Raw genomic sequence first — 13,130 nt, 5'->3', positions numbered from 1 at the left:
AGACATGGTGAGCTTCTATAGGGCATGAAGCTGTTGTTTCCATAGGCAATCACCAGTAACTTTGCTGCGGGTGAGTATGGAGTGGTTGTGAAGCAGGCAGTACATATCCAGAAACTGCACTGCTAATATATGCATTTAATTTTTTATTGTATAATACCCTTTGGACATAAGGAGTTTTGAGAATCCCAATATTACAAGCATTTTAAGTGAACTTCTGGGCTTCTTGAGCCTGCTAGAACAGTAGTCTTTCTTTCAAATCCTAGATCCCTTGAAGTCAAAGAGTTTATTTTGCTTGAGCAAAATATCCACTTCCTCCACTGATTTCTTTACATCTTTGTCTTCAGATAAAAGCTCAGATTCTCTCAGTAGCTTCCTCTGTCATGATCTTTACTACATTTAAAAGTATTTAGAATGTCCAGCAAGGTGAAAAAATGCTTTCCCACAATCAAAGCCTTTATGAACATTTTTTAATTCTGTTCCATTCCAGTCTTAGTGGGATATATATATATATATATATGTATGTATGTGTTAGAACCTGTATTTTGAAATGCGGGAAACTAATGAAGACAGGTTAAGTAATTCAAATATCTGAGCCCTCCAGATTTAGCACACAAACTACAAACTAATAAACTGTAACGGATCTAAAATGCTTTCAGCATGGCCTTAGCTATAAAACTGCCTTCTTGTAAAAGTAATGCAAACACCACCGATTTTTCTTGTGTACTTTTTATTAAAAAAAAAACAAAAAACAAACAAAAAAACATTTTTCCTTAGAGCATAAAAGAAATGTGCTTCTTAGAGTTTGCTTTTCATTAGAAATCAGGAGTAGTATCAACTTTTCTTCAAATTACCTTTGGAGGCCACATCTGGTTAGTTTAATTCTTCCAAGATTGCCTTGCTCTGTCTCCTTGGCTCTTTTTTCTGTCATACATTGGCTTGTTTTATGTCTGACAGTTCTTTTATTACCAGATTTCATTTTGAATCCGATTTCCCCCCTGTCTCATTACTTCTGTCTTGCTCTCTGTGTGTTCTCTTTTTCTTTTCCTGTCTGACAATTCTCTTATTAGTGGATTTGGTTTTGCTTTTGTTTCATGCTTTCTGGTTTTATTCTCTTGTGTCTTATTTTGCTTTTTTACTTATTTTTCTCCTGTCAAGGCCTCGTTTTCTTTCTGCCTATTCTCTCAAAAGGTATATACTCAGCTTTTGTTTAAGGTTTCCAGATTTCAGCATGTTATGGAGTTGGTTTATCACTAGATATTGCCATGCAGAAGGAACCAGGTTTAAATCTTCCTTCAGCTACTCAGTTCCTTCAGCTATTTGGTCTAAGAACACAATCACTAACATAAATATCAACCTATTTATATAGCCATTAGCTCTGGTTCTCAGCTACTACAACATGCCCTAGATCTAAATTTACTGTGGAAGGACACTGCTTTTAAATTCATTACTCTGTCCCAGCATTCTCCATAAGCCATTAGGTTCCCTCCAGTTAGTGCGGAGAAGAAGTGACACCCAAGCCATGCCCTTGCTCTGCTTCTGGCAGGTTCTCCTAACACGATGGCTACAGTAAGTGAACACTCTCCTGAAGCACATCAACAGGCACAACCAACGTTACTTGCAGTTCCTTGTGTCTCAGCTCCTCCCCAGTTAAACCGCCACGTGCGTACCTGATGAAGTCTTGCTGTAAGACACTTCAAGAGGGAAAACGAGAGCTTTTGTGTGCTTCACTGGGGAAAAGGTGGAAATGCTGCTTTTAGTGAGCTTCCTCCAGCTGGTCTCCTAATCCTTTAAAGAACATACTGTACCACCAAGATTCCATGTGTCCTAGGGGTCAGCAAGCGCCCACTGGAGCAGAGCAACCATTTCCAAGCAGTCAGGGCCCCGAGTGAAAGCTAGGGAGACCTCCCTTATTTGCTACCTGCATCACTTGCTTCAGGTGCCAGAACTTGAGGCAAGACCAGAAAAGCCTTGCTGGCACAAGGGGGCTGATCCAATGCTTGGCCTATACTGATACTTGGGGATCCTACCAATGGGATATTTATTTTTGTGGGAGTAGAAAACACAGTTGGGTGAACTTGCTGCCATTGGCTGAAAGGAGGACGAGAATGTGGCCTCACTACCCTTTCATGTTGTTGTTCTGCTTTTTTTAAAATTAAAAGGGAAGTAATGCAGTAATAAATTTTCTCCTCCATGCCTATGGATGGAGAATTTCTGCTTCTAAAGGCACCAAGAAAGGGAGCTTTACTAGATTTCTGGGTGAGAGCTCAAACTGATTTATTATTTGTCAAGAGACACATTAAATAAACTTGGCCTTTTTTGCTGTCATCAGCTGTCTGAGAGACGAGTCACAAGCGTTAGAGTTTCTTTTAATGCCACAGCACTTATGTTAGAGAAAGCACAGTTGAAGCATCTTATATTTGGAAGGAAGGTGTGATGTCAGGAATGAATAGTATTACTTGCTGGGGCCGTTTGTTCCTCAGTGGGGGACTGGTCCCTGTGCAGTATCTCCTGTTCATGTTTACACTGAGGGTGAAAAAATAGTAAATTCTCTTTGGTAAATTAAAATTTGGTGAATCAAGAAGAGAATAAAGTGCCATGTCATTTTCACAGCCTATTAACAAGGATCTCTATAATGTGACTCAGCATTCCTTTAAAGGTCGCTACTGCCCAAGTGCAAGGAGCACACTTCTATTTGGTTATTTTCAGCACACAGCCTCTCTATTGCTGCCAAAGAAATTTTCAGGTCATTTTTTTGTTGACAGGTCACAGGACTTTCTCAGTTTCCAGTTCTGTGGACTTAAAAAGCAAATGCAGTACTCTATGCAAACAACAGTGCAGACTATCAAGACAATGATTTCTGCTTAAGCTTCTGAAAAACAAAGAAAAAGCAAATCATGTGCCATGCACGGGGGGCTACGGATACTAGCACCCTGTTCCATTTGCTAATGAAAGCTAAGAAATCAGAAGGATATAATGCATACAATGATATGGGGCAGTGCAACATAACACGTAAAGGCATGCAGCCATGCATGTATTTCCTGTATTTAAATCTTGTGGATATACTAAAAACTGCAGCTGTGTGAACCAGATACCAACCTTCCTTGTTATGCACAAATTCTGTATTCTTGGACCAGTATCAGATTCATCAAACCGAGTCCAGGATAAGTAAATTAAAGAAAATAAAGAAAATTCTCAGAAATATACTGTTGGTGGGGCAGGCTTTTTTTTTTTTATTTTCCTTTTAAACAGACACATCTGCACCAATTTCTCAGACTAAATGGTATTAATCACATTACCACAGTAAGTCCCACAGCAAAGATGATTCATCTGATCTGCTGATAAGGGAGGCCATCTCTGTTCCTGCAAACCCTACTCTTCTCTACATCACTTAGTTTCCTATCTTGTGATTTAAATAGAACTGGGACTATATTGCACACCCTTGATACAGAAGTCCCGCTAACATTTCAATAACTGCTCACCACTATGCATAAAAGCTTCTATTAGTGGTCTTTGAGTGCTGCTGAACCTGACGTAGCACTAAACTGCAGTAAACGGACTGGGATTAGAAATTTCAAAGCCATTTAGATGCCTTAAAGATGCACTGTCGTAATCTGCCTTTGGGAACAATCTGCCTGCATAGCAAAAGCTCATGTGTTAGCAACGTACTTCAATGCCCACAGGCTCTCCTGCAGCCCAGTTATAGCTGTTCAGCAGCTATATGTTTCAGCATTCTCTGCTGTTGTGCTGGATTTAATCACAATAAGAACCTATGCATCCTTCCCAGGACAACCAGAATTATAGGTAATTGTAGACACTTTCAAACTAAAGCTATATAGCTTTCCTTTCTTCCAGCATCTTGAGAAATGTCAAAAGACAAATAATAGATTTCTGACAGTCAAACCTGCACCCCATAGAAATTAGAGACTGATCTGCATTCAAATGCAAGACAAATTCTGTATACCCATAACCTGTTAGTCTCATGCTCCAAACTGAGACTGGCAAGAAACACCAAAATTTGCCTCTGCCCTGCAATTATTAGCAGAATCCAAACAATCCCAAATGCAAGATGCATAAGGGATCCCCGATCCTCAGCTTCTCAACCTTCATGGCTTGAATTAGGGCCAAAGCAGTGTTTTGAATCTGAATGCTGATCTGAAGTCACAAACTGCTCTGTAGTTTCTGCCTGGAGCCCATCTATACCCCGTTCAGAGTAACTGCACGTGCCAGAATCATCACGGACCCTGCACGCTTCTGCCAAAACTCTATCCCCTTCACTGGAACTTAATTTGGCCCAGAGTCTGAAATTAATTTAAACAGCATCTTGTTATGAACTTGCTGGGAACTATCCCCCAGTTCTTTATCAGCAGGAAGACAAAAATTTAAAATACATTTTATCTTTTCCAAGGCCAAGAATTGCTGGCTTTACAGTAATGCTATTGACTTGTAAATAAACAGTAAAAAGGAAGGTAAAACCCTATCATGCAGGATATATCACTCTCATAAATACTCAAATTATATCTAACTAGCAAATAGAAAGGAAGCAGGGCTTCTGAACCACTTAACACTTCAACTGTTCAGAGAAACCCTTGGATATTGTTAGCAGATAAAAGATAACAAGTTGTGAAATGAATATCCTTTCATTTCCCTTTCACTTACTTCACATTACTTGAGATAAGAGTAAATTACCTCAAATGCATCCCTTATCGAAAAACCAAGGATATGTTTCCATACCCTTAAAACATTTCTATTTTCAGGTTACATTTCTTCCCTGCAACTTTTGTCTAAGATGCACACAGTAACAGTATTTTCCCTCCTGTCCTCAAGAAAACCCTATGGTATACAGAAAGCAAGTGTCAAAGTGGAAAAGGTTTGGGCCAAATCTACGTATCTTTTACCATTCTCTTGATCATAGTTTCTCCACAGTTCAAAAGTATTTAGATGCAAGTGTCAAGTTAATGCATATGAACAGAATACTTCAAGCAAAAAGGAAAACAATCTGTGGGTAAAACATAGTATTAAAGTGTCTACATATTTCAGATCATACTTCAGGAAAGCTCATTAAGGCTTGAGTTTGTCAGTAAAAAAGGCATCCAGCAAGTAAGCAAACTCAATTATTTCAGAAGCCAAAGACCAACTCGCTGCCAATTTTATAGCCTTGTAATTCTTAACCAGGAACTCTCATGACTGAAATACTTTGTTAATTGATAGTGAGTCATCTTCTACCATAGAAGCATTTTATCCACACAAACATGAAGCCAGCACAGGATGCTGACTCTGAAGATGTCACCCTTAAATGAGTTGACTCAGGCAGGCACCCTTTCCAACTTCACAATGCTGCTTGTCATCATTGTTGTTTTAAAAGTTGTTCCAAAGCTTCTCTGGTTTGAAAATACATACTAACAGACAGAAATTGCAAAGAAAGTGGAAAAGACTATGCTATTCCTAGAAGACAAAATAAATTTAAGAAAAAAAAACAGCCAGAGCATAGGGTTTTATCTGCTGTTTTCAAACAAAAACCTCAGTCTTTTGTGGAAGATAATTTTTGATCAATTGGTTCTAATCAATTGTTTCAAAACCAATGACTGAATTTTACACAAACCACAGGAAGACTGACAGTAAAGTCTATGCCTCACCTTTAGTAAGGCTGTTTTATGAGCTGTCATATTCTGCGAATCTCATCTAAAACCAAGCTGTGCCTCTGAACTATTCAACAATTAGATGAAAAGTTTTGCTACAGTTTCACTGTAATTCAATTGAGATAAGAGTCTAAATGAAACAAAACTTCAAAATGCCACTCTATTTATACCCATCCTTATATTGCTTAAGGTACCCAAGACCACTTCCAGCAAAATTTTCAGTTGCTGTAAAAACTTAATGGGCCTTAACATTTCATATACCACAGAGCCAAGCACGGACAAACAACAGGTTGATGTTATTTAGAATACTGCAGGACACCAAAAGAGCACTCCAGGGTAAAAAGCTCCCTGCCGCTAATGGTCTGTGTTTGAGCTGACAGCAGTGACATACATCTACAGGGTAAGAACTCCTGGGGGCAAAGTCGTGAAACAAATGAAACACTGTCTTCAGAAGGGGGAGGCACAGATTTGCTGGCAATGTCTATTGCGAATTTGCACAGGAACATGCAAATGAAAAAAGGTTAAAAAGCAAACTAAGCTGAAAGTTAAAGATTAAAGAAGCTGAAGTATGAATTCAGGATGCCATCAGAAAACAGAGAAGGAAATTCATGCACACATAGGGGAGAAGGAAGGGATACCCAGAGAGAAGGACAACCATTACTTGGTGTATTGGTGGATGTGTCATTATATTCACACTTAACCTGGTGGCCTAAATATAAAGAAAGCTCATGAGTCCTACCTAGCCCTGCCCTTTCTGTGAAACTATCAGTTAGAAAAACAGGTCGGTTGCTACAACATTGACTAGTACAGAAGGCACTTCCTACTTGCATGAAACAAATAGGACCTAATTGAGTCTGCACTAAAACATAAGATTCAGCTGATGGGCAGCCAGAAGTGGTGAGCAGCATCCCATTATTTTTCCAGCATCTTCCCTTTTATTTGTTATTTTTAGCTTGCTGTTCTAAGAAAAGATGTCACAGACAACTATATCCTGCCTGTCCATTTACCGCATTCAATAATCGTATATCCTTATAAATTTTGTAAAAATCTGTTTCACAGGGTACACTCAAAAGTTATTCTCCCTCACTACACTTCTGGTCCATACCAACACACACAGACTAGACATCTACCTGGGGCTCTTGTAGCTGAGGATTTGTCATAGCACTGATTTGGGAGACCCCTGTTACTAAAGAAAAGGCCTAGACAACAAAAACAAAAAAAAAAAAAAAAAAAAAAAAAAAAAAAAAAAAAAAAAAAAAAATCAGAGGTACTGCAAGGAGATGTCACTTCATAAAAGGCTGAAAGGAAGAAGCCAGAAAAGCAAGAGATACTGTGAGGTGGAAGGAGGGAGGGAAGCAAACAATGATGTAAGATCCCCATCCCAAAGCAACTAGGTTGTATCAATTCCATTACTGATGGAATGACTTTTTACTCATTAAGAAACTCACTTTAGATAGTCTGTTGGTGTCTCTTCTGATTGTTTCCAGGACAGAGAGATTCATTAAGAGGGTTAGATAATGATATGTCCATAAGACAAATGAGTCAATGTAAAGGTGTTTCAATGTCTGCATAAGGTCACAAGTAAAGTGCTCAGACTTCTACTAGCGGTGCAATAGCTGTTCAGCATTGGCCACCATAAAGCAAGTTGCAGTAGCACCACGTGCCTATGGCAGCCAAGTTCAGGGCTTGTCATGGCCTGACAAGGGGCTCGTCACAAGGCAGACAAGACCACTAGGGCTTTTACATAAATACATTACCTATCATCAGGAAACAAAATGTTTCCATGGAAAAAGTGTAAGATTTTTGGTTACAGCAACACTAGGACGTGAAAGCAAATTCACAGAACTCATATTTCTGATAATCCTTTTTGACAGAACTCATTAGCCAACTCAGGAGTCCTGCGGTTTATTATGATTAGGATGAGAAATTTATGATAGAACCAAGTATCTCCTGCAATTCTGTCTGCTAACAAAAAGAAAACAAACAAAAAAAAGCAACCCAGACTTGCATTGAACACAATGGAAATTAGGGTAAAAGGAGGCATTTTCTTTACTCACGCAGTGCCAAACTTCTTTCTAGCTGACATTCAATCCAGAAGGATTTTTTGGCTTTTCCTCTGGAGTAGACTGCCAAGAATATTGTGACTCCATCCGATGCTTTAAACACAGCCCCCTCTCACTGCTCTAGTACCCTTTCTACCTTCTCTCGCCCGTATATCCAAGCATCATAAAATCATATGCAATGAAACCTTCTGCCCACGTGCACCCTGTGCTTGCTCATGTTTGAAGTGGAAGCTGCTCTCACTCTGCCATCTGTTCTGTAAAAGAGCATCTCTGTTTCATAACGGTTTTCCCAGATGAAGGGCAACTATTGTTTCCCCATTGGTAGCAATAGCTTTAGTCCAATTCAGAACAGTATCCAGCGGCAAAAATACCGCATTACAACCTAAATAGAAAAAAATAAATGTTTAAATAAAGTTGCCTGGAGAGCAACACAAAACACTCTGAAGAAGCTAAGGAGAGACAGTAACATTACACTCAAGTGTGTGGGTCTGCCCTGTTTTAAGCCCTTTAAATGGAACCTTTTTGATGCTAAAGAAAAGCGATAGCATGAAAATATTCATTGTAAAAGACCAGCTTAAAATGTCCTTGGCTCAAAGGGCATCCAAGGCCACCTGTCTTTGCCTTTTTTAAACATAAATCTCCACACTTTGTTCATTTCTTTTTTCAAAGCCTAACTGGAAGTGCAACCCAGTTGTGGTAATCTGGAAATAAATTTAATTTTAAGAAAGTGTTTCAATTTTGAGTGTCTGATCCTACAACCTTAGTCCTATATCAAACAGCCAATTAAGAAGGCCCTATTTTCTTTTTCCGCAAAACAACTGCTCTTCAGTGCAGTGTTATGATGTTTCACGCTCATATGACCATTTTTCTCTCTTGTTCAGGCCAATATCTCTGTTTAGCCTCAGTGGCTTTCCTCTCTGATTCATAAGCAGTTATTATGGATTCCTTGTACTAAGTCTTTGTATTCTTTGGTCCCTAGCTATAGACATTTCATTTTTTCTTTTTAAAATTTTCTTTGAAAAATTCTGAATCACTGTCCGTTTTTAAGGTCAGGCTTACAAAACATGCACAACCCACCTATGTTTGATATAACTTGTTAAATATTTTATTTTATTTGTGTTTTTATTAGCTGGATACAGCCCTCTGGGGCACTTTTATGAAGGATGCTTTTGAAATGTAAATGTGATTGATTTGATATTACAGCTTATATTATTCTACTTGCACGGTGCCTTTGGGAACAAGGGAATGGAGTTTCTCTTTTCACTGTTGAAAATGTCCTATGGTAGGTATTTTCCTCTTTTCTACACACAAACACAAAGAGCCTACTAATTTCTAAAAAAAGTTAGCAGTGTTCATATGCTCATGCCAACAAACTTTTAGTGATGCTTCCATTTTCTGAAATGTTTTGGATAATAATAACAATACACTTGATACTTCCATTTAAGAGGCAAGTCATAATTTACACATGATGCAGACACAGCCCCACCCTTGATAGGCTGAAAAGTACAAATTCTTATCACAGTTGCTAAAGAAAAGTGCATAAAGCAGTACAGGTAAGTGCTCTAGAACATGCTGCTCTGTTTGCAATTGCAAAAGAAAAGGTCTTAGAGTAAAAGAAAAGTTTGCAAAACCCTGTGATTACTTTTGTTCTGAGAATGATTTGACTACTTTTAGTTAAATAAGTAGCTAATTCCTTTATGTAACACTAAGTCCTTTAAGAAGAATGTATTCCAGGAGAATATTCAAACATCTGGAAATGATGTGCTAGCACACACTCATTTGAAACACTGTGTTCCACTTTCCTCTGCCCCCAAGGGGGTGGAATGGACATAGCCAATATATTTCACTGTAGTTCTACAATGAAATCTTCTTCCAGTTTCAAAGGAAGCATATTTATGTGACTTCTACAACCTATCAAATCCCAACAATTTAGCAGAAATATGTTTGACTGTAATGAACAATGGAAACCATTCCAAAATAGTGATGTATTGTCTTGGGAGATATTAAAAATACAGCAAGTAACTAAGAAGCTATCTGCATTTCGCATGCACAGTATTAAAATACACCCACAAGAACAAAAGGCATTTGTGTAAAATTTAAGCAATATTAAGTGTGCAGTTTTTCCAGTGAATTGGTAAAGCTCAGAAGATGTAACTAATTAGAACAGAAGGCTGCAACAGTTAGACTATTTCAGGAAGAACAGTTAAGGTACGTTGCCATATGGTTCTGAAAACTCATTTAATGCAATCCAAATAGAAGAACATATGCATATACCCCTGTGAGTTGCCCAAGCATTAATACCGCCTTTTAACTCAGCCATTTAGTACAGGCACAACTGTTACTGAGCTGCATGACTTTAGACAGTGAAGGTAAAATTAAATTGAGAAAAGATTACAAAAGCTGTGAAAACAGCATAAATCAAAACAAATTAAATATTCACCCATGTCTTATATGACATCTGATTTTCCATTCTGCTCAAACAGAGAGCAATGTATAGCAATAAACTGTATAACTTCAAAGTAGCGAACACATCTGCTCAAACTCATACAGTGGTTAGGACAGTGTGGTCATGCAGCGCGTCCTGAGGTAATGGACATAATCGATATAATACCTAAATTGCAAAGCTACATGCTCAAAATACAGAAAGAGCCACAGCTAAAAATCACTTCTAGAAAAGGCCTTTATGTTTGAAAGTATCAGGTGCCATCTGTTCCTACTCAAGTGCTCTCCTTGAAAAAAAACTGAGAAAAAAATTTTTGAGTTTAAGAAAGAAGCTAGCATGACATTTATGAATGTAAGAAAGAAGTAGAATTAGAAGTTGAGAAGATAACATTTAAGACCTTGAACAACAAAATTTGGCTTTTCAGAGGAAAATGCAAACTCTTTTTTACTAATGAAGCAGCATTCTTGAAAGTTAGTTTTGCCTTTAACAAGCGTGTTGCATTACTGATATTGAACCAGAAATTACACCAAATGCAGAAATTTGTCTTTTCCTTTGTCAAACTTTTAGAAAGTCTGGACCTCATTTAAATACCGAGGCTTAGTTCAGCACCTAACAAATAAACTGTTCATCCTACCACCCTGGGGAAAAAAAAATTAATACAAGAATCAGTAGTTTGAAAACCTTACTCTCTCTTCTCCTCCTGGAGCTATTCTTACCCACCGTGTCAAGATCTATCATTGTATAGACTCTTTGACTGCTACTTATTTTTACCATTACACTTAGCATGTGTGCGGCATTAAATAATACACAAAATAAGGCTTTTTATTGAATCCAAAAAAAGAACGGAAGGCTATTTTTGCTGTTATTTAACAAATAAAACTGTCTCATATCCATAATCCCTGGCTCATCTTTTAGGAGGCAGAATATAATCCCCTGGGAGGTTTCAGTAAAATGGAACTGTTCTCCAGTTCTGTAACTGGTAATTGCCTTCCATGAGCTCTCTGCTGACGCAAGGACACCGTGCACAGGAATAGCTGTTCTGCTCACACCATCAGTGATAGGATAATGGCCCTGTATATGTACCTGTTCCTGAATCTTAATCACCTGGGGGGCTGAAGACACTCCCCTACTTGTGTATATTTTACAACCAGTCAATGCAAAATTAATTACTAATTCTCCCAGTCCTCCAAAAGACATTTTAAAAGATTTTTAGACCTATACATTTTTAAAAAGCGTCCTCCATTGATCTTTGTCTCTGCCATAGATCTGTGTGCTGCTTTCTGTTCTCTTCAATCTGAGTCCTGAAAACAAGGTACCCTTTCTGAATCCCAATGCCTAAATGTATTCATTGACATTTAGTAATATGTTTTACTACTCTGGCCTTTGAGTATGTTGTAGTGCAACTGCCTGGTCATCCCATAGTTTCCCCACAGGTCAACGACACTTCTAAAGAGGGGATAAGCAAAATGCTGTTTAAGCTGATGGCATCACTTTCTTATTGCACAATGCCTTTGAATTAAAGGTTGCGAATAACAGTAACAACACAAGGCAACTTATTGCTTTTGGTGTCAGCTCCCTTCAGAAACTACCTTATTGCTACCAATGAGGTCACACTCACAATGGGCTACAGAAGATAGCTGCATTGCCATCGCAGCAGCTTAATTCTGAAAATAACGTGCTTGTAAACAAGATTTTCTGAAAGCTGCAGCACTTATTTTGAAGAAACCTATGTGAGACAGAATACACAGGGAAACTGCAAAGAGCATTAGCTTAAGAATCTTTTTTTCATGTCACTTTCCTGATTGGTAACATTTAGCTAGTGTGAAAAATAGCTATTTAAAAACCCATACTTAACTGTGTAAGACACGTATTCAGATATTTTCATAAACCTCAACACTGAAGATTCTTACTAGTAGAACTTTGCATCATTGAGCAGTCTTCCAAGACAAAAACATAAATATTATACATGAATTTATGATTTATTTATCTTTCCCCAACTGCTTTAGAGACTACATCCTTATAGCATGTTGAAATCCAGCCATCTCTAATCATCCAGTGCCCAAAACCAGCACACTTTGGGAGAAAGCTGATGGAAAAGGTGCCAGAATAAACATTATCTGAAAAAAAAAAAAAGGTGTCGTAGGGATGTCAATTCTATTAAGAGAAAGATACACCTCTAAAGGTCTCATCTGAAAGCCTCCAGTTTTATGGGCACAGATGCAGCAAAAATACACCATGAGGGCCCACGCATTAGAGCAAGGGGCAGGCTATTTAATTCTAGGTAGGTAGTTTATATATGTAGGGATCAAAGCTTCCATCCTGGAAATCAGCAGAACACCTATCGGTTTCCATAGGGACTGCATTTTCCTTCCCATAACTATGTTTCAATAGGGGAGACCTTAAGGAAGGGTGAATAACAAACTGCTTCTAAGAGGAAAATTACTCATTTGAAAATAATTATTAAAGGAACTTCTTTGTCTTATACCCTTTTCTTTCCCCCTCCACAGAAGAAACCAAAATCTCAGACAGCATGGGCTGTTGTTACAACTGTACCAAAACTGCCTGATTAGCTCTGATTTTTCAGTCAGCTATTTTCCATTAAGCATTTATGATCTTTGTTCTGACAAATACTCTAGACAACTTAGCTGGACATCAGTTACCTAAACACATGTCCCTACCACCATTTTCCAAGCCTCGGTATCTTGCTGACTTTCCAGGAAGGCTGCGTCACACTTACCAGCTGAGTGTGCAGGCTTTTGCTGTCCCAGAACATGAGAAATGGCACATAACACCGATGTTGAAGCAACTGAATCCCACTGTTCAGTACAGACCTTCCCAAAGCAGAATATATTACATCAGTCTGACATAATCCATTCCAAATTCAGCAGCTGGGTCAGGACAGCAGGAGGAACCTCAAAACTCTACCTAGAGTTTTGGCTAGAGTTTAATTCCACTGTTATCTTAAAAGACAGATGCCTCAAAGATGAT

At 38.3% G+C, this 13,130-nt stretch overlaps 1 protein-coding gene across 3 annotated transcripts in view; it reads right to left on the bottom strand.

Moving 5' to 3' along the window:
* ST6GALNAC3 (ST6 (alpha-N-acetyl-neuraminyl-2,3-beta-galactosyl-1,3)-N-acetylgalactosaminide alpha-2,6-sialyltransferase 3) overlaps positions 1-13,130 on the bottom strand; it is a 226,281-nt gene that overhangs the window by 151,461 nt on the left and 61,690 nt on the right. Inside the window, exon 1 of one of the 3 annotated variants that reach the window (XM_014939464.1) lies at positions 7,694-7,807. The exons of the other annotated variants lie outside the window; for them this stretch is intronic. The gene's annotated coding sequence lies outside the window, so the exon portion shown is untranslated. Of the gene's footprint in view, positions 1-7,693; positions 7,808-13,130 lie in introns of those variants that run through there. 3 annotated transcript variants of the gene reach the window in all.

This window comes from Calidris pugnax, unplaced genomic scaffold, assembly GCF_001431845.1.
Source record: "Calidris pugnax isolate Ruff unplaced genomic scaffold, ASM143184v1 scaffold18, whole genome shotgun sequence".
NCBI lineage: Eukaryota > Metazoa > Chordata > Aves > Charadriiformes > Scolopacidae > Calidris > Calidris pugnax.
The sequence above is the reverse complement of the archived record's forward strand: the minus strand, read 5'-3'. Positions and strand labels throughout refer to the sequence as shown.